The 27582-nt window shown below is 38.5% G+C and overlaps 1 protein-coding gene across 3 annotated transcripts in view; it reads left to right on the plus strand.

Annotated features, from left to right (window-relative positions):
• The first annotated feature begins 1709 nt into the window (after positions 1-1709).
• RDX (radixin) overlaps positions 1710-27582 on the plus strand; it is a 94480-nt gene continuing 68607 nt past the window's right edge. The window contains exon 1 of one of the 3 annotated variants that reach the window (XM_063430044.1): positions 1710-1947. The gene's annotated coding sequence lies outside the window, so the exon portion shown is untranslated. The remainder of the gene's footprint in view (positions 1948-27582) is intronic. The other 2 variants (XM_063430062.1, XM_063430054.1) reach the window with 2 other exon arrangements.

The following is a 27582-nucleotide window of genomic DNA, read 5'->3' on the forward strand; positions in this document are numbered from 1 at the left end:
GGTCTTGTATTACAAAATTGAAAGGGTACTTTGGGACAAGCCTAATCTCATGCTGATGAAATGTAGTTCTGTATCCACCAGAATTTACCATGCACATCAGAGTGTTCAATTTAAACACAATTTAGAGCCTCTCTGCAAATTCTAGCATTTGCAGACTCCAAATACAATTGTAAAACCAAATCCCATGTAAACATCTAGTTAGATCATTCTAAACAAGCCCCTGGGGCATCAACATTTCATCACACATTACAATGTGTACAGTGATCGGTTGCAAACAATGAAAGGCCAAATAAATGAAACTAGGTGGCCGTTTTCATTCGTAGCACTATAGAAACAGCAGGACTTATTTATGTGGGTACTAACAGTGAGTACTTACAGAATAACCATGTGAATATTAAACAAATAAATTCAAATCATTTTCAGTATCTCCCATTTTGAAACAAGAAAACGTACTATAAATAGATGGAGGAGGGTTATTTATTAACGTGAGAATGCAAAGTTAATTTCAAATTTATAGCCAAAGTAGCTAATGTGGAAGCATAGCTGACTTAGAGAGCTATTATGGGTTTAGATTTCAAATTCACTTTAGTGGATACCTCTGTAAATAAATAAATGTAAATTGAGAACTTATATGACAAGAATGTGTATGTTGCATTTGAGAAGGGATTGAACATGAAAATAAGTAAAAGGGTTTATTTGCTAAATTGGTAAATATGATAATTGAAAGGTGAACTGACGTTCTATCCCGCAATATTGATTTTGGAAAAAATGCTGAATTGCTGGGAGATTTTTTTTCCCCAATCCTGCTTTGCTACCTAAAAACTTGCAATGACCTGTAAGCACACTACAATTCCCAGAATGAATAAATGCCACAGTGATTAAGGGTAAAATAGTGTGTAGAACTTCCATTGTAAATAATAAAAAATAAATTTCAAAAAAAGAATACATTAACATCGTTCTGACAGGAGTTATGTGAGTCTCTCCAACTTATTCACTAAAATGTGAGATGTCAAGAATTCTAAGTAAATGTTACATTTAGGTCAAAATAGCTGAACTGAAAACAGTTTATTTAAAGAATTTTTCAAATTCATCAAGTGTGGACAGAAATTTTGAAGTCACTTTGGGATTTATTCCATAAACAGTGAATTGTACTGAATTAAAAAATAAATTAAAAAATTGCATAATGCCGGCTAAAAAAAAAAGCCTAAACTAAATAAACTGTGACTTTAGTTGAGCTGTAGGTTTGTTTTGTTTTTCTGAATCAGCACTTTTTGCCTAAATTATGCATTTAGGTACACCTATAATTCAGTATACAGACTTCTTTGAATTCACAAACTTTAAAACTGAGGCTAAAAAGGAGCTGATACTGAGAAATTCTACAACTACACTAAAAACCACAAGTTGGCTGTCTTTCAGGACATAATAAACTACAACTTGGGAGTTTAGTCAATAAAACTTCTACAAATTCCTGACAGCTCACACTTTAGTAAATACCCCAGTCTGTGACAAGCACATTAGCTGAAACCATAAAGACTTTTTATTTTTATTATAATAACATTTTGCTGTGAGTCTGAGCAGATGCAGTACTTTTTTACACCATGGGGCACAGCCCTCTCCATCTTGTAATAAAATAAACATGATTAGACAAGGCCATAGTCTCTGTGTTTCCCCATGCATGCCCCCCTGCAGACTGCCCTCCTCTCCCCCTCCCCAATGTGAGTCCATGAGGAGACAAGCAGCCATATTGTGAGGCTGTCAGAGGCAGAGCAGACATTCCCTCCATCCTCCCTCCCTCTCTCCTTCCCTCCTCCTCTTTCTTCTTCCTCCCCAGGGAGACTGCGCGGCCCCAGCCCACACAGCCCTGACATCCTCCCGAGCTGCCTGAGTAACGGAGCCCGCTGGAGGCGGAGGAGGTGAGCCCAGCCCGGGAGCCCAGGCCTCTGGCAGGTAAAAGGGGGAGCTGAGTGAGTGCAGGCTGCTGGAGGGGGGCAGGTGGGCAACTTGTAAAACATTATAAGTGAGTGTACTTTATTATCATTTATATGGACCTGGGAGGGCTAAAAGGTAACCCCCCCACTCCATCACAGCTGTTACAGAACTACAACTCCCATGATGCTTTGCCAATGTTACTGCTGTTATGGAATCATGGGAGTTGTAGTTTTATACAGCTAGGGGGTTTACCTTTTGGAAGCCCCCCCACCCCAGTTGCTTGGAGTTCTGCCCCCCCTCACTGTGTTTACCTGTTGCTGATCTGTTTTCCTATGTGTTTTTTTTATATCCCCCGTTTTATATAAAAGTATGTGAGTACCCATATCTCTAGGCAACATATTTAACCAACACTATTTTAATTTTTCAAGTTTTTTTTAAATGTTATTTTTATAATGTAGGTTGTGTTAAAATGTTTTGAGTTGTATGTGAGTGCTGTAACCTTTCCATTTTAATATATGTTAATTAGAAAGGGGGCAAAGGTTGTCAGATCAACAATGGTTTTGTTTTTTTTCCTGTATTCATTTCTTTATGTTGATGGACATAGTATGAAACAGCTGCCCTGCAGTTTGAGGAATTCATATGCTGCAGTAGGGGCTAAGATTAATCAAATATGATGTACAGTATATGTTTTCAAGGGCAGCACTTTCTGTGCACATAAAGTTGATATGTATCCAGGACAATATGGTGGGTCTGGCCAACCTGAATGATAAGTTTTGGAATTGGTTAATTTAAAACAGTCAGTGCTCTTATGCATTGCTGGGGTTTCCTGCTCTGATGTTAAGCAGGGGTGATAACTTAGGTGCAAGACATTTGACAGTATAAAGGCCACATTGACATTGTATGGGGGGGTTGCAGTCTGTTCAAGGTTGGCTACACCTCAGTGTATTAATCTAATATTAAATCTCTAGGTATGGAATGTTCACGCAAAATTCCATACGTCAATTGGAGTGATAAATAGGTCTGCAATATAGATTAATGAACTCACTAGATATCTTATGGATCACAGTTAATGCATCTTGTTTCTCTCTCCCAGTGGATTTACACTCCTATTATTGACAGCACGGCTCCACAATCATTTTGTACTGTTGCCTATGGTAATCAGCTGGTCATTTTGGGAAACATAGTTTACATTAATTTGCCTGCTGATTGGCAACCATTGCTCCTTTTAAAAATACACACCTTTCACCTCTGCATTATATGCTGTTTTGTTGGAATGCAAGTTGCAACTTGCAGTCGATTTGAAAGTCTCACATTTCATATTTTTAATTTCTGCAAGTTTGTAGAATTTAATGGTACATTGTTAAACATTATAATCTGTTCATTATTGTTATATTATAGGTTAAACATATATGCTATGTTAAAGACAATATGATTAATAACACAAAAAAATAATGATAATTTTGAGGACTCCGTAAGGTATCACAGTGGGAACTCAAAGGGTTAGTCTAATTATTCTTTATGTCAATGTTTATATGGATGGATGCATGCATTGTGCACATACTAGGTAGCTGTGTCCCTGTAACAGCTGTTGATTTCAATACATGACACTGGCAGTAGTGTTAATAGACTCCTTTTTACTTTGCCCAAGAAAATATAAAGCTACTTTTCTTTTCTGTATATTGAAGGTCAATTTAGATGTGTGCACACATTGTTTTGTTTAATACATAAGAATTAGTTACTTTTCCAGTTGTTTTTATGCCCTTGAAGCTAATAACAGGTTTTCTTCTTTGTGTCCTAATGAGCAAGGGTAAAAAAAATATGCTTGACATTCTCAAGTCAGGGCCAAAAGTCACCAATTAAGATGGGACAAGTTACTAGGTTTCCTATTTTTAATTTATATTTTTAAACAAATGCTGAATATCTAGTTTGTTTATAACCATGTCCCTGATAACCTGTGTTTTCAGAAATTATCTTAGAACCTTTCTATCACAGAGTTTATAAAATGTATTCTACAACAGTTGCAACTCCAATTTGTATAGAGTTAATTCTGATGTGTCAGTAGTTAAGCATCTACATGTGTGTGTTTTAATAATGTGTATCCCTTTCAGGCCTCAGAATTTCAAGTCCTATGTTATTAGCCAGGTCTAAAAGTTACTGGTCACTGCAAGCCTGCAGGGTCCATGCCACACTCACCACCAAGTTCTACACACTAGGGCTGAATTTTCACTTGACAACAATAGCTAGTGACAGGTGGAAATTTCTATCTATCTATCTATCTATCTATCTATCTATCTATCTATCTATCTATCTATCTATCTATCTATCTATCTATCTATCTATCTATCTATCCACTAATATGATTAGTAATCATTAACACCTGTACTACTCTAAATAATTAACCATTACACTACACAATCATTAAACATTAACCCGTAGAGTACTTAACACGCGTTATCACTGACCTAGAAATATCAAAAATGAAAAATACTAAATGGTGAAGCACGTGTCATAGGAAAATATTGCTATCTTGATGATGATGTTTGCTGTGAGATCTTCACAAGTCCTCACTGGCATTATATGTCTATAACACACAATTCACTGCTATGTATCGTCTATATATTTTGATTGACACTGTTTGAGAGAATGAAGGATTTATTTATTTATTTATTTATTTATTTTTAACTTAACATAATGGAGTTATAAAGTAATTTATAGTGAAGAAAAAAAACTTGAAAAGATGGTAACTGGGAAAAAATAACATTGTATCACTTTGTAGAGAATGCTAATATTCAATATCTATATATTGCCCTATCCAAGCAACACAGTAACCTTTATTTAGTTTCTACTGTTTGGCATATGCGAGTTGGCAGATGCATGTTTTTTGCATTGCATTTGATACATTTGTCATGTTGGGAGACACAGGCACAGTAATAAACCTGCTAATTATTATTCAAAAATATTGTGTCTATATCTGTCTGAAAGTGTCATTCACAGCTACACATTTTTGAGTGACAGGTTGTGAGAGCTGAGACTCAAGGTCTGTATGTGGTGTTCGTTTTTTTTGTAGTTTCTACTTTGTCTTTTTAAACAGGGATAGCAGAAAATACATTGTTGAGGGCTACATTAAGCAAAATGTAGCTCAAATGATGAGACTACGTTGTTGTCAAAAGTTTCTAAACTTTTTTGACCATTTTGAACTTATCATGAGCATAATTTTTTGGGATATTTTTGTTTTTTCTTCAGCATTAAAATGAAAGGAGGAACAGTGTTAGTAATATAACAATTTATTCCTAACATCATAGGGACTCTCTGCCCCCTCCTTCCTTGAGCCCCCCCCCCCCCATCCCCTCCCATGATATAAAGGGTTATAACCCTTTAAATTCTTCTGAGACGGCCTTGCACCATAACCGCTACATTGCGATGAAACTGTAAAGACTTCAGGAGTGCACTTTTTAAATAATTTGAACTGTGGAACTTTGCCAGGGGAACTATTTATTATATTTTACCAGGAAAGATACATTGAGATTTTTCTCGTTTTCAAGTATGTCCTGTTATGCACCATAACAAGTTCAATGTGATTAAGTGGTTATGGTGCCTAGAGTAAGGCAGGAGTGCTACACTTTTTTTTTTGTTAGCGGTTCCTTTTGGCCTGTTGAAATAAGTATGCAACATAATTTTGGACCCAATTCAGGGGTTAAGAACCACAGAGCTGAATTAATTGCAATTTATTGTGCTGCAACATATCCACCGTCATGCGTTTTAAACAGAGATCTATTAAATGGATTCACTCTAAATTTGTTTAACAAGCATTTAATTTAGTTAAGAATTTGTGCCTTCAAGCAATTTGTGTGCGGTGTGTAATCTGATTTGATATGTCATGTTACATCCAGTTTCACTGGAAATAGATTTTTAGGTGTTTTACATACCGTCTTTTTTTTTAAATTTTCCCTGGTTAAAAGCCATGCTGTCAAAACAGCGTACTTTGTAATGCTTAAAATGTAATGTCTAGTTTCTGGAAAGAATGCTACTACTGATGTAGAACTCTGTTTATACTGCTTCAAGTCATGTGTGAAATTTGAGTAATTTTAAGGGATTTTCATCAGACCTTGGGCATAAAAATGTTTATAAACCTCTTATCTACCTGTAAACAGTAAAGCTTTTCTCGAAAAGTAAAGCTTTTATGTCTCTAATTGATTAACTGTGTGTTAAAATTTACATCCAATTTTAGTATAGATATTTAATTTTTTTTATTATTTTAAATTATTCTGTTTAAAATTTTAATAAATAAGAAAAAATAAATGAATAAAAAAACATACCACCCTCATGTTTTTATTTTTTGTAAGTTCTCCCAATTTGTATATGATGTAATGCATGTACGATGACTCATTTCTAGTGGAAACCAATGACTGCATTCCATTCATGAAAAGTAAATTATTTATAATTTTAAGTGAATGTGATGCCTATTGTGGCATTTGCAGAGACACAAGTGGCATGTTTTTCTTTCCTACAGGATTTGTATAGCAGGGATTTCTGGCAATGGGTCGTCTTACTGTATTTCCAGTAAGGATTTCTAATTTAATTTGAATCCAAAAAATGACATTCAGAATTCTTCACATAATTTTATTTTATTTTTTTAAAACCTTTTATTTTAAAGCAACTTGCTGCATGCTTATTAAGCCAGGGATGTAGTAGTGGTATGATCATTATAATGCATGCTCTGTCTTTCTCTACTATATCTACTAATTTCTTCCCCTCCTTACCTGTTTAACGCAGTAGGTTAGTTTTTTAATAAAACCGCCAACAGTGCCCTTTCCTTGACAACTTCTCATATGAATGCTTCACTGAATTAACCTGGCGCAAAAAAACTTACTTTTAGCAATGCTAAAGTGGTACTATATTTAGTTTTAAATCTAAGTATGGGCCACTATGTCTTTTTATACTTTTTGAAAATGAAGCTGGGATGTTCTACCAGCATTACTGATTGTAAGCTCTAACAATTATGTCAACCATCAATTGTCATCAACATCATTGTTAATAGCTTCCAATGTAATTTTATCTGGCATGCGCGAACAAAAATATTCTGCAGAATCTTGCATGGTTATCCTGAGGAAAATACGGTATTCTTGTGAGGTTGCTAAAAGTTGTATTCTGGACTTTTTTTGGTTATTAAAAAAACAAATTTTAAATTTTTTTTTTTTTCTGCAGGTTTTTAAATTGTCACACAGATTTGTTGTCTTGGTTTATTCAGAAAATCTGGGGAGAAATAAATACATAATTGGGTAATAAAATTTTTTTTTTTTAAACACAGTATAGGAGTATAGCCTTTTTATTTATTTATTTTTTTTACTTTTATTGCTAGAGCAATACATTTTATAGTGTCAAAGAGCTATGTTGGTTTTAGTTCTTATCTATGTATACTTTGGCATTTTGACAGAAAAATTCCTTTTAAAATGCAGTCTGCAGCTATACACTCAAATTGGCCACTGTCTCACACATACCAGAGTAGCTACATTCATAGACCTGCTTAATCAGTCATTCTCATCAGACTAACTGGGCACACATACATACAGTAACTTCGCCACTCAAAAACTCCTCCAAGCCAAGCATTTGTACATGCATTGAAACCATGCTTGCTTTCTCACACACTCATAAGTAGCCAATCATTTTACTAGTCACATGTTTTCATACATAGACACTTACATAAACATACATACTCACCCATGCTTAAAGGACCACTATAGTGCCAGGAAAACATACTGGTTTTCCTGGCACTATAGTGCCCTGAGGGTGCCCCCACCCTCAGGGACCCCCTCCCGCCGGGCTCTGGGGAGAGGAAAGGGGTTATTACGTACCTTTCTCCAGCGCCGGGCGGGGAGCTCTTCTCCTCCGATCCTCCTCCTCTCCTCCCATGCGGCTGAATGCGCACGCGCGTCAAGAGCTGCGCGCGCGTTCAGCCGGTCTCATAGGAAAGTATTATCAATGCTTTCCTATGGACGCTTGTGTGCTCTCACTGTGATTTTTCACAGTGAGAATCACGCAAGCGCCTCTAGCGGCTGTCAGTGAGACAGCCACTAGAGGATTTGAGGGCTGGATTAACCAATTTATAAACATAGCAGTTTCTCTGAAACTGCTATGTTTATAAAAAAAATGGGTTAACCCTAGCTGGACCTGGCACCCAGACCACTTCATTAAGCTGAAGTGGTCTGGGTGCCTATAGTGGTCCTTTAAGTAAATAGCCAGTCATAGATTCCATTGACACCCTCCCCTCCCTCCTCCCCCCCCCAACCCCTTGGGTCTCACCTGTTGGAAATTGGGGAAAAGGGATCATTGAATGCAGCACCGTCTCTAGTGTCTGGTGGGGTGGGAATGGTTTTTGTGACAGACCGCTTCAGGGCTGATTTGCATTCCTGGGAGGAGGGATGAGCTCTCCTCATTAGAGGATCCTGGTTACCCTGCGGATTTGAACCTTCACCATACAGCCAGGGAAATGTCTAGTGTCCTCTGCCTCTCACCCTGCACTGTTGGCATGGTCCACTTCTGATTCTAGTAGGTCCTACAGACTCTTTTCTTTCCCTCTCTCTCTTCTGTCTTTCTCCATCTGATATTCCTGTAAATTCATTGTTACTCTGGAAATATAAATGGTTTTACAGACATTTTATATTCTCAAGAGTACATTTTGAGGAATGACTAAAACTTAACGCGTTTCTAAACTCTGAAGACGTTTGTTACCTCGTGTCCTAAAGATCATTTAGATGCCTTTGGTAACAAGATCAGCTGCAGTGTTTTATGATAAGGTAGCTGTAGAATAATTTCAACTTTTTATTGTCTGATTACTATGCCACTTTCACAAACATTGTGAGCATCAAAACTTTAATGCCAATTGAAGTACTCTTAGCTCTGTGTTCCTATCTTCATTGTATTCAAAGATCGCTCAAGGTATAAACTGTATTGCGTTAAAGAATAAAAATAAAATTGAAAGTAGATGGTAGCCCAGAGTATCCCCTTTAAGCTGCATCTACACTTGTTTTGCTCCTGTAATTTAGGTACCTATAAATAATCTCCCTCCCCCTCAGCTGATATATCCTGTCTTCAGAATCTTTCACATCTGCTTCTAACACCAGGAAGTACATTCGCTGGCTTTAGCCCAGATACACAGCTGAGCATACAGAAGCAATATATTTATTTACAAAAGCAGTACTTGGCGTTCTTTTATTAAAAAAAAATAAAAAATTCACTAAGCCTATAATTTTACCATGTCTATTGCATATCAGATTCTTGAGTAGGTTTTTATTTTTATTTTTTTTTATTAAAGTTTTAAATAGTGCCAAAATATTGCTCACACTCAGATCAGTTTACAACTTATAGCAAAATTGTACACATCACTCAAAAGTAGTGTATGTGTTTTTTTGTTTTTTGTTTTGTTTTTAAATATGGTATTTATTTTGAGTTTTTATTTCCATGTCAAGTAATATCCTTGAAAAATGTAACTGTGATCTTTTCTGCGTAGTGTCCGTTTGTGCTTCCATGAAAAACCACTCAAGCTTTCACATACTTTACTCAGAAGCAAAAAACACATTCAAAAGCTGTGTAAAACCCTTAAACAATCTTTTACAACTAAGAGATGTTAATTCCCCCCCCCCCCCCCGGTGAGCAAAATACACGCATTTACCCTGCAAAAGTCATGAACATTGTGAGCAAAAACCTCCTTAAGTGTTCAAAGCATAAATCCATGGATTAAACAAGGTTTATGGTGTAAAATGCACTTAACATTCACAGACTTTCCAATTGCTTATAAATCTCATGTAAATTACTTTCAGATGTAAATCAAATGAAAAGTTCTTCATATGTCCACAAAGACTTTCCAGATGTTCTGTCTAGATGTCAGGTAAAAGTATAAAAATAAATAATAAATTCTAAAAATATATGGCTAAAGGGCAGGTAGTGAGGTAGCCAAAATACTTTAACAACAGCATAAAAACCACAACACGTTTCCCCCCCCTTAGGGCTTTCTCAAGTTTACCATATCCTGCAAGTGGGGTTTGTATACCACTGCATGCTGTTTTACCTAGATCTGATTGTAGCTCTACCATATGTGAGTTGACATCTTATCTAAGTGTCGACCACGTACTACCATATTGCACTATAGGTTTGCCTCTCTTTTTTCTTCCTTTTCATACTAGGACTAGAAGATCTATTGCCACCTTTGAGACTATGCCCGTACCATTTGGTATTTTTTATTCTTTTAAGTTTTATTGTGGACTCTTTTTATATCCTGTGGGGTTTTTTATTGCTCTTATTGATTTTATTGTTCTTAGTATTATATACTATTGTGTTTGGAGTATTTTTCTTGGCGCTACTTGTATATATTGTTGTTAGACTTGTTCTACTTTTTTGGGCAGTTGGATGGGTTCTCCTATTATCAGGTGTGCTGCCTCCCATCCTAGTGTTCTTAGTTTTTTTAGCGCTACTCTATTACTTGTTCACTTTATTTTCTACAGAAGCATGTAAAAATGCATTATTGCATTATTTTTGCATCGCCATTTCTTCTACAGCCACACAGAATGAATAAAGGTTCGGCAAACCTTCATCTTTCAAGTGGCGGCATAATAATGTGTCCTTGTGATACAGAATGAAAATGGCACACTAATCAGTGAGCATATTTCTATCGGTTAGAATACAATAGAGAAAGTGTCTTGTAGTGAGGCAATGGAAAGAAAGCTAAACTCAAAGTTCTTTGGAAGTGTGTTGTTATACTGCATGGCAGATATTAAAATAGTATATTGTTCAATTGACCTTCTCAAGGTTTGCCTAATATGTCAGTTTTAAATGCCAACTACAATTTTAAAAAGTGTCCGATATTAATGTATATATTATATAGCTTATATATTCAAATACTGTATATGTGAAAAATAATTGCAATTAAAAAGATTAATAAATGAAAAGCTTTTGCTGCAAACTATTGCCAAGCTAGGAAGTGACTGAGCCATTCCTAGTGCTCATTTAAAGGGACACTATAGGCACCCAGACCACTTCAGCTCATTGAAGTGGTCTGGGTGCAGTGTCCCTTTCTCCCTTTAATGATAACATTGCAGGACTCAGCCTCTAGTGGCACTCCATGGTGGCTGACGTTTGGTCACCTAGCTGACTCTGGACATCCTCATGCTCTGCATTAAGACATTTAGGGTCAGTAAAATCATCAGTAAAATTGATTCAATGCTTTACTATGGGGAGGGCCTAATGCACTCACCGCACATGCACATTAGCTCCCCACTTTTGGAGGAGGTCCATGGTGCTTCCTTTCCAGTAGGGGTTCAAGTGTTTATGAACAGTTTAATCCAAAAGTTGGCTCTCCAGCGCTTTTCCTCGTTGTCCACATCCGGTTTCAGAAAGTCAGCTGCGCCACTGATTGGTCTAGAGCAGTCAGCTGACTCTCTAAGCAAATCAGTAGCTCCTCATTCATAAAAAAAAAAGTTCACTTTGGGGTTAAACAGTTGGTGAATGGTGTAACAGCAAGGTACTTGCGCTGGCTAGAGTAGTAAATTAATGGCTGACACTCTGTTCAGACGCTGATGCTTTGGCCATAAGGTTGGTGTCACGCAAAGGATTATCCTACTTGGAGAAGTGTCCCCTGAGCAGGACCAAATGTGGATGTTAAAATAGTGTAAAAGCCACAGAGTTGCGGTCATGGCACCACTAGAGAAAATATAAGCACCAACAATATTTTAAGCATTCTCAAATAAAAATAAATGAAACATGCCTGTTTAAAGTGGCTCAAGCTCCCTCCCCCACCCACCCAAATAAGAGCACTTCATTAAGATAAAATCTTTATGAAATGCTCATGAACACAGTGTTGGAATTTCTCCGAATTTCCAACGCAGTCAAAAGATATAAGGACTAATAAGTAAGGACTCATTTTGTTGTATGTATTTTTCCTATGCTTGACAAAAAGTTGGAGCTACTGCTGCAAGCTTAGTCAAGCCCCCAGTTGTCACTAGTGATGGCTGTGGGGATAAAAAGCATTGTCTGTGGGATGCTTCACAGACTTCAGTGTTGTATTCTTGCGCATGCACGATTGTACAGCACTAACATCTGCTGCTGTCTCCAGGAGCTGGAGAGGATCCCACTGAAGATGATGGTGGCAGGCCCAAGGGACAGCTTCACTTAAGTAAAATTCACAAAAATAGTCGAAGACCCCCAGAAGGTGACAGAGCAGCTTTAGCGCAGTATGTAGATTGTCTGTCCAATACTTATAATTAACCAATGATTTCCAGTGGCAATAATGCTAAAGAAGTTTTAAATGGTAGAAATGTATCAATAGTGTAAATATTTACTTCTGTTACTTTCAAGAACCCATGGAATTTTACATTTTGAAATGCTTCTGTCATGAAAATATGCTATGATGTCACTTTGCACGTCACCACCAACTGTTTGCTTTTTTGGTTCACCTATTGTACAGCACTGTAGTATACGTTGGCGCCTTACAATAACCATCTATGCGTTGCTGTAACAAAGCTACTTGTAAATTTATAATTGCATTTTATTTGCCTGTATCTCTATGCTGTTCACATATAAGGACAAGCTACAATAAAATGGGCACTGCAGTGTGCTAGCAAATCTCAATCTTCTCCCATAGTGTTGCAATACTAAATGACACCCATGATATTATGAGAGCATGTGTACACAAACATTTCCGCTTTATGTTGTTGTTGTTGTTGCACTCTATATCAAAGTATCCCTACAAAGCCGACGCTCATATAGTTGTTACTTGTTTATTTTGTTTAATATTGTCTTTCCCTCATATGCTACTGAGTGGAAAAACATACCTTTTGTTTATAGTGTTCCCCATAGGTAGTGAACATTAGATTCTCAGATATTTATTCCTTTTCAGTAGAAATGTACCCGTGTTTTTATCTAGATCGCTGGCAACAGGACAGTCAAATAAATTTTGTGCTACAGAGATGATTCTTGCAGTGATTTATGTTTGCTGCCAGATAGAAATAGGATATTCGGCAATTGACTCTGGATTGCATTAATCTGTTTTTGGACACTACTGAAAATTTACCGCATTATTTCCAATGTTGTCAATGTTAAGGAACTGTTAAATATTAAAGTTAACTTCCTCTCCCCCATCCCCCCCCCCCCCCCCCCCCACTTATAGTTATTTATTTAGTTTAAGCATTGGGCACATACAATTTAGATTATAAAGAAACATGAGGGGGTGTAGTCACTACAATCCTTTTCTTAATTTTAGGAAGTTTAAATCCAAAGGCTGGCAGGCTTATGCAATGTATGATCATATAATGTGACTAAATCCCCATGATTTCCATATGTAGTACTTAGTTATTTCTCCTCTTGTTTTGCCTATGTTGTCTTGTCTTGTTTTAGTTTGTATACCCAGTCCATGTACAGTCCTGTCCAGTCATGCCCATGTTATGTTCATGTTTTCCTCATGTCTTGTGTATATGTTCTGGGTTTAGCTTACTATCTTTCTTTGGTTCTGGGTTCTATTAGTTCTGTCTTGTTTTCATGTTTGGTGCCTATCTCTAGTCTTGCCTTGTTTCTAGTACTGGATACAATCTTGCTGCAGAGCCTCCCTATTCAGCTCCTGGGAGGTCTGCTTAATTTCCAAGCGCCTAGTTCCTGGTATCTGCTGAAGCTGATTCAGGGTCTTGGTATGTGGCTGCACAAACGCTGGTGCTAAACACCAGGGGGCGTGCGGTTACCCTGCACCAGACCCTGCTAATCCACCTCCACACTGTGACTCCTACTCTGAACATCAGGCATACTGGGTCCCAGTCCACGCCCCGCCGCCTGGACAGTGTCTGGGTCCCGGGCACCGGACCGCCACCCATGACAGTGGGTTCCCCCAGTTTGTATGAAATGGTTTGAAACCTGGCATGCATGTTTGCACCATAACTATTATAAAGTGTGCCCTTTACATGTGTGGAACTGTAACTTTTTCCTACTGCATTTTGCATTAGGTAAATTAAACACACGTCATTGAGTAGAGCATGTTGCTCCTCTTGTACAGGAGCAAGAGTTGAGGACACTGCCTACAATCTTTCAGTCCAAAATAAATGGCATATAATTGCACAAACAACAAAGTATGCAGTAGAAAGATTGACAGATGAACTAACAATATACAATATTACGACACATGGTAATTGTCGAAGGGAGGGTGGGAGGAGGGTTAGTGAACACAGTAGGGATATAAGACTGGGTGCAACGCAATAAGGAGGAAGTTTATTTGGTTAGTTGATCCAAATGTTTAGATGGATTTTTTTTAAAGAACTTGGAGAAGAGATATGTGTAAGGCAGATAAGCCTGTGAGAAAAGTGAGGACACTTGTAGATACAGTATCTCACAATAGTGAGTACATCTCTCACATTTTTGTAAATATTTTTATATCATTTTATGTGACAACACTGAAGCAATGACACTCTTCTACAATGTTAAGTAGTACGTGTACAGCCTGTATAACAGTGTAAATTTGCTGTCCCCTCAAAATAACTCGACACGCAGTTATGAATGTCTAAACCGATGGCAACATTAGTGAGAACACCCCTAAGTGAAAATGATTGAAGTAGTCTGGGTGCAGCTAATTGAAGTAGTCTGGGTGCTGTGACCCTTTTGCACTTAGTGCTGCAATGTTTGCAAATCTAAGTCTGCCCTCAGTGTCTACCAGACAGCCACTGGGGCCTTTCCGGAATCCAAACTGACTTTTGGTCCGTTATCTGACGCTGGACGTACTCACGGACCTCAAGCGTCAGATTTTCACCTAAGGAAAGCATTAAATAATGCTTTCCTATGGGGAGGTCTAATGCACGCGCTCCGGAATCTACAGCGCTATGGAATTTGCTGGCGCTATATAAATAATAAAATAATAATAATTCGGTCTCCCTTGCCGACTGACGTTGGCGGGGGAGGAGTGTAGGCCTGACCCAGCGCTGAAAGACACTGGCGCTGAATTCAGTAAGTGTCTGAAGATAGGGGGGGGAGATGCGATGGAGGGACCTATTAAACCTATAGAGCCAGGAAAACTGTATTTTTCCCGGGCAGTATAGGATCCCGTTAAATTTATTTTATACCCTGTTTTAAAAGCAAACTAAAAATAATGATGACCTGTGCCGTAAGCATGGAAAGTACGTTTAGATAAGTAAATTTGATGTGCTTTGCTTTTTGATTGCCAAGAAAGCTACCTTACATTTTTGTGTGCTTTTAAAAAATATGTACATGTAGTTTGTTGTAGGAACGTTGGTCAAGGAAGGTTGTTGCCAGTGAGTTGCATCTTACAATCTTGGGAATGCCCACCCATGAAACAGAAAGCGAATGAGGAATATGGAGGAGGGGAATTTATAAATTCAGATTTGATCCTGTCCATATATCTCCCACACTTGAAGTCATTGTGAGTGAGCTCCACCTTCACACAGCCTGCGCGCGCAGTTCAGCTGCCATGCAGTGTAATGGCTCAACCTAGGAGAACGTTATTTTCCCTTTACAGTCTGCACTATTGCAACAACAAAATCTGGCAGTTCCATCTCAGTATGTGCTTTTTTAGCTGGAACTGCAAATATATTCCATTTCTGTCCAAATCCAATAAAAATTTTGTTTAGTAAATGACCGACGGTTCATCTTGTAAGTGGCTAAAAGACAGTCTAGCAGCCCACCACATTTGTATGACATTGGCTAATAAGGAAGCATTAGCCTGAGCAGCAATCGGCAGCTGTGATTGGCTGAGGGTGTCAGGTGACCCATTGCAGGTATGAATCGGTATGGCTTTAAGGAAGTGAGTAAGCTCTGCCTTAGCCATACCTCCAGGTGTTAGTGGGTGCTGTGGGCGGCCAGGGGCCCCTCTTTCAATGTTAAGCTGCTTGATAATGATTTTACACAGTATGGAGGTGAAGTGCCAGAGGACTCCAGGATTTAACTTGGTTCAATCTAATTTTAATCAGATATTTTATATTTTACCATCTTTGATATTGATCTATATAATTATTAAAGGGCTTGCGGATCTCTGTGTGTATATATAGGTTATCCATTTATCCCTTTGGTGCTTCACTACTACCTGTATTTCTTATTTTGTTTATGTGAACTTATTATCCGAGGAGAATTTTGGCTCTCCGCTACTGTATGTATATTGTTAGACATGTAAGACTTGTAGTCCAATGCTAAAATTATCATGTTACAGAAATGAGGTAACCTGCAATCTATTAATACTCTGTTAAAACAAGACCCAACCACATCAGTATCCACAAACATTACATCTTAGCAAAAGTTTTCTGGAGCAAAAGAATTTCTGGAAATTCAACCAATTAATATCACTTTTAACTTATATTACTTATAACTTATATTAACCTTTAAGTGGCGCAAAATCTTCTTTTAAATGTGTTTTTAAATAATACAGTAATTGTCATCACAATCCAGATCAGTCCACACACAGAGCACACCCCACTTTGAGTGGTTACTGACAGTCTAGTCTTTAAGTGTTGAGCTTAAAACAGTGACAGACAAGGAGCCAGGGTGGAGACACTCAAACCAGGACACTGTGGGGAATTTCTACATTTATGAAATGCTGGATCCCCAGTGACAATGTCACTGTCGGGGGTCTTTGCAAATTACCCAAACTGTGACAGTTCTGCTTTAATTCTATTTGTCTGACCTCACATACATTTTTATCAAATGTACTGCATATTTTAACATTATATTAACTCCTGGCACTATAAGCACTCGGCAAATGTTTTGTTAGAACAGTAAGCTTACAATGAACATACAATTGGGCCAAAAGTGTGGTCCTCCTATCCTTTATTTAATTGTTGTTCTTCCTGCTACAGTCCCAGTTGTCCTTCTTGTGGATTCTTAGACCTCAGTCTCTACTACAGTATTACAGATTGTTTTGGGGAAAGCACGCTAAAGTACTGTATGGAGTTTGGAGGTGATTGATTTAAATTATTGTTGGGATGGAGGCGGGAACGTGGAGTGGGATTCTGAAGGAAATGTGATTTTGGTTGAATAGGTGGGAAACTGGAATTTTTAATAAGTTGTACAATTACAATTTTGACAGCAACCATAAAATGTATAAGGTGACGTGCATTGCCACGTTGCAAGGTTACTCAACCTAAAACACCACTGCTTTTGGTTAGAGTAACCCTTTCTCTCCTGTTTCCCCTTATGCCCCCAAAAGTAGAATACAATCAAGCTACTTGCCCACATTGTGCCAATTCTCTTCTGTGACATCACTCCCTCCCGCAGGCTGAAGGAAGGAATGGTGAGGCTTGCTAACGACAGATGTCCAATCTGCACAGAATTGACATTAGTCTGCCTGGAACTCTTCCTATGGGCTGCATAACGACGCCTCAACGTTGCTTCTGAAGGTTTCATAGTAAAACACTGCACATACAGACTTCTGGCAGCATTACCACTTCAAAACATTAAAGTGGGGATTGTACTTGGAATACCCCTTTTAATTGAAATATTGAGTGATATACTTTATTGTATTCCCTTCACAAAGTACTAGGCTTTAAGGGGATACTATAAGTGCCGGGAATAAAAAGCTCCCTCCTCCCTCGTGCCCCCATACCGCGGGTAATAAAGGGTTAAAAACCCTTTTATTTACTTAGCTGAACCAAGCACCAATGTCCCTTCGTGCTGGGTTGCGGCTTCTCCGACGGGAAATGCTGCGCGCACATTAGACCTTCTCATAAGAAAGTATTGAATCAATGCTTTCCTATGGGGAAAAATGTGATGCAGGATGTCCTCATGCAGAGCGTGAGGACTTTCAGCGTTCGTTATCGGACCAAAGGTTTGTTTGGATGCATGAAGAATTGCAGTTTCTCTGGAACGGCAATGTTGAACATTGCAGCACTAAGTGCAATAGGGACACTGTACCTGACCACTTTAATGAGCTGAAGTGGTCTGGCTGCCTATTGTGTCCTTTGAACTGACTGCCGGTATAAGCCACTCTGAGAAAGGAGATGCGTGTCCCTCTCACACCATAACCTTTGCAGTGATGCAAGTTTGTGCATTGGTTAGAGAGGTCCTTTAAACATTGGTTTACTTTGATTTAACTATTTGTCTAAAATTTAACTGTCATCAATTAATCAATATAGTAGTATTTATATAAAGCCCTTAAACGGTTGAGGTTTACTTTCAGTGCAATGAGAAGTGTCCTAACACGTGTCACATACCATTGTGGCAGGTATTGATGTGCATGTATTAGAAAGGAAAGTATTTTGTCTCTAGACAATTAGTTGCCTGAGGCAAAGGTTTTCACTGGTGCATAAAAGATAGTGAATCCTTTGTCTGGAACTGCTTGGGGCAGCATTGGTATCTTACACAGATTGCTAGCTGTGGGAATGGAAGTGAAGGAAGCAGACTTAAGAATAATAAATAGGGCTCAAAACCCAAAGATTTTTTTTTGCATTATAGTCACTACAATAATCTGTGCTGGTTAAGGCTTTGTAGGGTGTCCATCTTAATTTATTGACCATAGTATAACAACCCCTCTGCTCTCAGAGGTGTAGTTCCACCTCCAGCAGTGTCATTAGCTAGCCCGGAACAAGAGATCTGGACTGACTAATGTCAATTATATGCATATTGGATGTCTGACATCAGCATGCACAGGCGACCAATGGTGGCATGGCTCCCTCTTTGGTGCTCCTCATGTCCTCCCTCTCTACCTGAGGTGACATTTTTTCACTTTTTTTATTTTTTTTTTATTTGGGGGGCAGTCCAGCAGAGCAAGGGTTTTTAGTTGGATTAACCCTTCAATTGGAATGAGAAAATAGTTCCAGTGATTTAAGCTTAGGTGCATTAACGTGGAATAGACTTGTGCTCAGTCCCAACACACTGCAGAGCGCATTGAATGTTGAGCAAAGACATTATTTCCTGATTTACCCCTTTGTGACCCCATATGAGGTAAAGCACAGAAAATGTTCTAAAGGACTCCTGACATGTAGTGACTAGGTGCTCACTTACCAAACTCTCGAGCTTAGGATGCTCTGACTCTGAGAGTGATGTTTGATGGCTTGATTGCGAGATGGTTGAGCACTCATGGCCAGACTGGGGTAAAAAAAAATCCATGTGATCAATGTGACAGCCAATCAGACAACCGGTCCAGTTACTTCCTGGTTTATTTAGCTCAGTGGAGCTAAACTCAAGAGGCATCAATTGCTCAGGGCAAGTGCCTTGCAAAGACTTCTCATTGAGCTACATTGGAAAATCTGTGATTGGACAGCCACAGAAAGACTTGGCTAAGAAAGAAGGAGAGAGCTTCAAAAGACTGCAAACAAGACATCAGCAATCTTTTCAAGCAGTTTCTAGGCATACTCTCAATGGAAAAATGCAAAATTAATGCAGTCTAACTACTAAACTGTGTGCAGTCCTGTTAAAGAATTTTCATATAAAGAATATATATTGTTGTATTTGGGCAGTACTGTCCCTCTATATTGGATCTCCATGCTGTTTTATTGGTTCCCCAGTACAATGGCCACTTTTTGGTCATGGAATAGAAAGTAATGAATGCATTAAGTGGTTTTGCAAAATGGTTTTAATTATAAATTCAAGTTCTAAGTTTACAATGGAATAATGCCCCCTGGACTTTAATTGGGGATATGGTCAGAAAGCTAATAGCATGTAGTTATTTTGTCTCCTTGTCAAAAAAGGAAACTCAAATTGTAACATTTAGACAAAAAAAATGCTAATTTGGAAAACAAATTAAATCTCTGCTATATTCACTGCTTTCCTATTTTTGTCTAAATTTCACAATTTGATCTTGAGTTTATGATATGGTATTTAGTGTAAACCCGGTAGTCTTCATCTTTTTAATTCAAAACATGTCTCCGTTTGAGAGAAAACATAAAAACACCTATAATGCATTTTGTTATAAAGAAAGTATAACGTATACTTTATTTAAATAACTGCAATGTTGGTGTCACAGTATTTTTATTTTGCTTTTATTTCTCAGTGTCATTATAAAATCTATGGTTAAATTATATTCTTGCGCACCTTGCTGCAGTGAGAGATCTTATTTTTATTTATCAGTATGCGGTATGTTTTAGAGATATTTTATTGTTTGGGTTGATTGTAAAACGAGAAGTTATATCTCACTTGTGCACTTAACAGCATTAAACCATAAACGTGAACAAATATGCTGCTGATAACATTTCATTTCGTATAACATTTACTGTGTACTATCTTCTTTGTTATATTTTATGGAGCATGATTCCCCCCCCTCCCCCCGTTGTGGTTGAGGTGAGGCATAGCTGATTCTAATGGATTTAGAGAGGGGGAAAAACAACACATATATTTTTACTGTAATGTAAAGTGCTAAACTAACAAACATTAGGGTAATTAGATCATCCTGTTTAAAATTGAAAGTAAATGTAGTTTGTAAAACTGCTAAATTATGGAACAATATGGATGTCCTCGGATTTTTGAAGTGCACCTGTTTTGAGGATATAAAACATTTTTTTAATATATTTTGCGAGGCAGGTTTCTGCAAAAGTATAGTGCACTTATTATAATTATTACATTTTGCTTTTTGTTTATACTTCTACAACAATCATGCAGAGGTCAAAACCACTATTGGCTGAAAAAAGACTCCGTTCAGCTTTTCACGTATACGTAGGTGAAAAATTAAATTTGAAGTGATTTTCAATTTTGCCAAAAACTTGGGAAACGTGTTTTTCTTGCTTCTAAAGTGGCAGTCCAATTCCTCCCTTGCGTAACCAGATGTTGCACCATATATTAACTGTTGTATTATTGCATATTCTGTGTTTCCATCAGACATTGTTTATATTATTATGGTAATGGTTATGTAATCGCTTAGCATTGTATGCATAGGACATAAACTAGGCAACTCATTTTGTAAACGAAGAGGACAAGGTAAGTATAACTGTTTAAATATACATTTGTATAGTATTTGTTTATTTTTAGTTTTTTTTTTTTTTTAACTCGGCTGTAAAAACGACATTTCTTGGCCTGCAGAGAATTTACTTTATCTATGGACGATGCCACATTGTTGCGGCATCTTCCTTGAACCACTGGGCCGTACTCTCACGCAGTTATGTGGAAATCCACTCTGTCTTCCTGACAACCACTCGAGGTGCTTCCACTGAATACACTGCTTTTCTAGGGGAAGTTTGGATGTGCGAGCAGCACTTGTTGCACATGCTCATCAGGTTCCTAATAGGGATGCACCGAAATGAAAATTCTGGGCCGAAACCGAAAATTCAGGATGCCCTTGGCCCGAAACCGAAAATGACTCCCCCCCCCCCCCCCCCCCCAATGATTTAAAAAAAAAAAAAGTTTTTTTTCCCTATCATTTTATTAAGATTAGACTTTTGAAAGTACCACTATAGTGCCAGGAAAACAAACTCGGTTTCCTGGCATTATAGTGTTAATAGGTCCCCCCGCCCACCCTCATGGCCCCCTCCCACCGGGCTGAAGTGGGAGGAAGGAGTTAATCACTTACCTTTCTCCAGCGGGAAACTATAGTCACCAGAACAACTACAGCTTAATGTACTTGTTCAGGTGAGTATAGTCAGAACCTGCACACTTTTTGCTGTAAACACTGCCGTTTCAGAGAAAAGGCAGTCTTTACATTGCTGCCAGGGACACCTCAAGTGGCAGTCACTCAGACGGCCACTAAAAGGTGCTTCCTGGGTAGCACTGACGTTCATTTTTCATAGAGATGCATTGATTCAATTCATCGGATTGCCAAAGCAAAGTTTGGCTCCACCCCCACCCTGCCTTCTTGGCTGAGATCATCCGCGTTGACCATCTCAGCCAATCCAATGTTTTCCAATTCTCCAAGGAGGTGGGTCAAGGGTGTGGCCAGCACCGGCGCACCCTTGCACGCTGTAATAAAGGTACGTTTTCTATTTAAGTGAGTCAAGGAGTGACCGAAAGGGTAAATAGTGTTAACACTATAGGGTCAGGAATACACGTTTGTATTCCTGTCCCCATAGTGTTCCATTAAGTGTTTAACCCCTTAAGGACCAAACTTCTGGAATAAAAGGGAATCATGACATGTCACACATGTCATGTGTCCTTAAGGGGTTAAAAGCATAGAACATTTACTGTCTAGAAAAAGCAATTTTTAATTATGTTTAACTTTTGAACTTTGCTACCACTGTGTAGATTAGATTTAAAGGAACATTCTAACATTCTAAATATTGCTTGAATGTTCTTATTTTAATTTTGAGTGTCATAATTGTTAATGTAAAAAAATAAAAATCCATTAACTAGTGTATAGTCAAGCACTAGGATTGTCTTTTCTCAACATCTTTCTCTCACCACAATCACATCATCGGGATTGATGATCTCTGGTTCATTCCAGCGGTTCTCATAGAGATGTATTGCAGACCTAAAACACATGCACAACAATTGCTTCACTCGACAAATTTGATCTTATTCGAAAATAAACTTTTCAGTGCTCCTCTGTGAAAAGCATTGTAAGAGTTCAATAATGCTGTAAGTGAATTCTTACAAAAATCTAAGCAAGTGCCTTTAGTACTAGTCTTGTTATGTTTTCATCAAAGTTAAACATATGGCTGAACATTTCCTTAAATTTTTAAGTGTCATATATTTATTTTTTTCTTTGCTAGATACAATACAAAGTTAAAGGGACACCATAGACACCCAGATCATGTCAGCTCATCGAAGTGGTCTGGGAGCAGTGTCCCTATTGCACTTAGTGCTGCAATGTACCCCATTGCGTTCCCAGAGAAACTGCAATGTTTCCATTGCAGCACTAAGCCTGCTTCAAAAGGACATCCAGCTATTTAACCATAATAGAGCATTGATTTAATGCTTTCCTATGGGAAGGCAATAATGTGCGCATAGCACTTGCCACACATGCCTGTTAGCACCTCCCGGTGGAAGCAATGCCAAAACCCAGTGCTGAGGGTCATCGGCGCTGGGATCAGGTACGTAAATAAAGGGTATTTAACCTGTCATTTACCACTTTGGTGGAGGGGGAGGCAGAGGGAATCATTGTGCAAGGAATACACTTATATCTCTTTAAGACAAAAGTTCTGATTTGAAATAATTCTCCCATATTGGGTTTTCAAGTCACTACAAATCTTTGTTTAGTAAATCCCAAAGAATTGTGGTTATCTTTGAAATGTGTAGGCACCATTTTTATTTCTAAAAATAATTGGAAGCCATGTAGTCACATAGACGGCCAGCAGGCTATGCATATATTTAGACACCAGTGTTTATTTGCATTACTCTGTGTGAAGGTCAATAAGATCTCTGGAGTGCACCATTTAAGAAACAGGTGAACAGGTGTCACATAGTAACATAACTTCACTATGGGACCAACATGAGATTACTCGAGAGATTATACAGCTGCAGTGGTAATAAGGTGCACTGATAGATTTTCTGCTACTATAATGCAGGAAAAGATTGTGTATAGATTGTGCTTGCTGAATTGCCAGTAAATAAATGTGTGTGCTTGTTTGTTTTGTGTGTGTGTGTGTGTGTGTGTACCAAGTATAAATTTACCCCTGTGGTTATAATATGACTTGCAGAGGTGAATAACATTTAAGGCCTGGCTAGCAGCATAGGACCACAATTATTAAGCTGCATATACTTTATTTTATTTGATATCTGGGACTGATCGTTTGAAATAGTGGTTGTGTGGATCCATGTTGTGTGCACTGTCAAGCTGTCTTCTACAAGCCTTGTGCTATTGGTTCAACATGGGTGAATGTTCTTCTACATAAGCTTTATGAACGGATATATTTAGTAATGATTTCCCATTTACGCTGTAAGGATCAAGCTCTGGTACTTCTGTGAAGTTCTTTGGAGTTTGTAGATGGCAAGTACGCTATAAGATTGCAGCAAAAACAAAGAATATGAGAAAGATTGTAACTGGGTGCTTTATTCTATTTTATCATAGTCAGAAGTTGTATAAGTGTCTGTGTCGGACCTGACATCAGTCCGTTGGGTTGCCTGAACCCATATTGAGTTCTTGCAAACAGATCTGTATCCCGTTTGGAAACCGAACAGAAAGTGTGTGGTCCCCCCCTGTTATTGACTTAGAACACCGACCACCCCTGGCTGTTAACCACAATTAAGGAGTACTTGAGTGCTTTCCCTGGGTTCGTATAACCGAAAGCAGGCAACGGTACTTGGTCGTCGAGTGCGTGGAACTAATTTTGGTTACACGTTCTTGTGAACCCCGGTCAAGATGGTTCAGCTGCCTGTATACTTTCCCGAACAACTACACGAACCACGTTCGGGAGATATGATCTGACAACAGGGGGGAGCATTCGCTACCCAAGAGCCAGGGGGAACATTCGTTGGTGTTTGTGCAGGAACTCCAGAACCAAGACCGGCTACAGCCCTGGATTCTCTGGAACTCTTTTGGGGCATCACCTTGTGGCCGGCCGGTGAAACCTTCTCCTGAATAGCTATCTCGTTCCACTGAACCAATCTGAGCTCTTTTTGGATATGTTGTGCGCTCAGATTCAGGGATATAAGAATTGCGTGGTTCCTGTACTGTTTTATTATGTTTTTGGGGTGTTTTATAAAAGTTATGTATTTCATGTATCTGAGAGATAATTGGGTTATCTAAAATTCCCAGCTCAATTATCTCTCAGATCCAGCGCATCTTGGAAAAATTGTCAGTAAACTTGTCCTGGAGATCCCATATTATGGGGCTGTGCATAAAAGGCTGTGTGTGGGAAAATAAAAATCAATTGACTCCCAGAACTGTGTGTCGTCCAGTTACTGGGGTAATGGGCTCTATTCACTAACCAGTGCTCACTTTCCAACTCCAGATGACTAAAGCGGATATATTCAGTCTCCGCATTTTAGAATCCAATGGTCTGTAATCAATAGATCAGGAGAAGGGCTATCTTGTAGCTCACCATCTAAAATACTCTGCCCCACTTCATCTGGAGGTAGAGGAAGGTGTAGGGCCATTTACTAAGATGCTACCTGGTTAATGATCATTTTTACTACACTTTATTATATGTAGAGTGATTGGTATTTTCTATAAACGTGTTCTGAGGACAGATTAAACTGACAGCTATATAACTAAATGATTAAGTACTCTATATGTTTTGTCTAGGTGATACAGCATATTTTAAATATTAAAGCTGAATCGTGCCTCTACCTGCCTCTACCACATTTATTGGATCTGTTATAATCATTCCGGTAGATATGAAAATATATGCTGAATCAATCACTTTTTTTTTGTTTTCATTCCTTTTGTAGAAAAAAAAAAATGTTTGATACATTATAAATATGTTTCAGCTCATTTTACAAACATATGGTCTTAAACAAGTCACAATGAAGCTCTCATAACCAGAAAGGTATTTTAGTGTCTGATTCCATTTGAACTACAGTTTATACTCGAGTATAAGCCGACCCGAATATAAGCCGAGGCCCCTAATTTTACCCCAAAAAACTGGGAAAACTTATTGACTCGAGTATAAGACTAGGGTGGGAAATGCAGCAGCTACTGGTAAATTTCTAAATTAAATTTGATCCTAAAAAAAATTATATTAATTGAATATTTATTTACAGTGTGTGTATATAATGAATGCAGTGTGTGTGTGTATGAATGCAGTGTGTGTGTGTGATGCAGAGCCTTGGTGGGGGGTTATTTTTTAATTATTATTTTAATATTGTTTTTTTGTTTCATTAATATTTTTTTATTTTATTATTTTTTTATTATTTTATTATTATTATTATTATTATTATTTATTATTAGTTGCAGTGATATTAGGGCTAATTGGTCGAGCAAGGGAATCAGGAAGCAGTACCATGTCAGTAAGGTTAATATAGTCCACAGAGAATGGGAATTCTAGTAACAGGGGGCAGTCTCTTTTGATGGTGGTTCCCTAGGACCCTTGGGCATTATTGAGCAGGGAGAAGGACAAACATATTTTAACATATTCCTATTTGGAAGGATACATTTGAGCAACTGAAAGATACTAAGACAATACATGAACTTTACTTTCAAATAAATCGACACATGTCCCCAACACATCTTAGCCAAGTACGTATATATATATATATTATGGTGGTCCAGTGGCATTGGTAGTTCAGTGGGGGGAAGAGTGGGGCTGGCAGGGAGCACTTACCTCTCCTGCAGCTCCTGTCAGCTCCCTTCTCCTCCACGCCGGTCCGGTCAGCTCCTCTGTCAGCTCACACTGTAAGTCTCGCGAGAGCCGCACTATGACCCCGCGGCTCTCGCGAGACTTACACTGGGAGCTGACCGAGGTGCTGAAAGGACCGGCGCGGAGGAGGAGGGAGCTGACAGGAGCTGCAGGAGAGGTAAGCGCTCGCTGCCAGCCCCCTGTCTGTATTATGGCAATGTAAATTGCCATAATACAGACAGTGACTCGAGTATAAGACGAGTTGGGGTTTTTCAACACAAAAATTGTGCTGAAAAACTCGTCTTATACTCGAGTATATACGGTAATTCCTGAATCAATACTTGCATAAATATTTTAAGGGGCTGTCCAGGTACCATAACCACTACCAGGAGTCCCTAAGCTTTGTCGCTTGGTAATCTGCTGTGTCAGGAGCCCACATTACCTTGAGTCTGAGTATTTTCATATTATCATAACAACTCCTACCACTTTTAAACAATGTTGTATTGGTTATGGTGCATAGTCTCTCTTGTTGTTGTCATTGGCCCTTATCTTGTTAAATTGAATGATGTATTAGAATTGACAGACGTAGGTTCTATTCCTGACAAGATCAACAATGAATCTCAAGTACTTTAATGTTGGTGACTTCGAAATGTTCTGAGTTATCAGTATTTGTATCCTGGATCTCTTGGATAATGTTTGCAAAGTGGCAGATGAGAAGGCGTTATAACTTCCAGGCTGTAAACACCCTGGGACTTCAGGTCATATTTTGGTGTGCACCCACAATGCATTTACTATACTTTTAAAGGGACATTATATGCACCAAGACCACTTCAGCTCATTGAAGTGGTCTGGATGCAGTGTCCTAGTCTCACTTAGTTCTCCAATGTAAATCGTAGTTCTAAAGAAACTGCAGTGATTACATTGCAGGACTAAGACTGCCTCTAGTGGCTGTCAATCAGAGGCACTTCCTGCTTGCTAGGCGACTTTTGGTCGCCTAACTGATGCTGGACGTCCTCACGCTCTGCATGAGGAAATCCACCGTCCGAGAAAACCCCATAGAAAAGCATTGCAGCAATGTTTTCTTATGGGGAGTTCCTATTACGCTCGCCGTACATGCACATTAGACCTCCCTATAAAGTGATGTCGGAGGAGGCGGAGTGCTGACCCACTGCCGATCTCCAACCATGAGTACAGTAAAGGTTTTTTTTATTCCTTATAGTGCTGTGGGGGATGGCCGGGAATTTATATTCCTTACACTATAATATCCCTTAACTTTTTCTAATACAATGTTTAGATTAGGGACACTATTTCTGTTCTTGAATTTACTTAGCAATTTTTTTTTATTTACACAACCTATGCTTCATGTACGTAATTCAGTAATAGAAAGAGACTGTAAAAGGGTTAACTAAACGAAGTGCCCTTTTACAGTCTCTTCGCTTTCTATTTCTATCTTTGGGTTATGCCCTCAATACCCTGCAACCAATACACCCTGAGTGATTGATTTCTTTGATCAGTCACCCTGGCTGTACTCTTCGTAATT

The sequence above is a fragment of the Pelobates fuscus genome, chromosome 1 (genome assembly GCF_036172605.1).
Source record: "Pelobates fuscus isolate aPelFus1 chromosome 1, aPelFus1.pri, whole genome shotgun sequence".
Taxonomy (NCBI): Eukaryota; Metazoa; Chordata; class Amphibia; order Anura; family Pelobatidae; genus Pelobates; species Pelobates fuscus.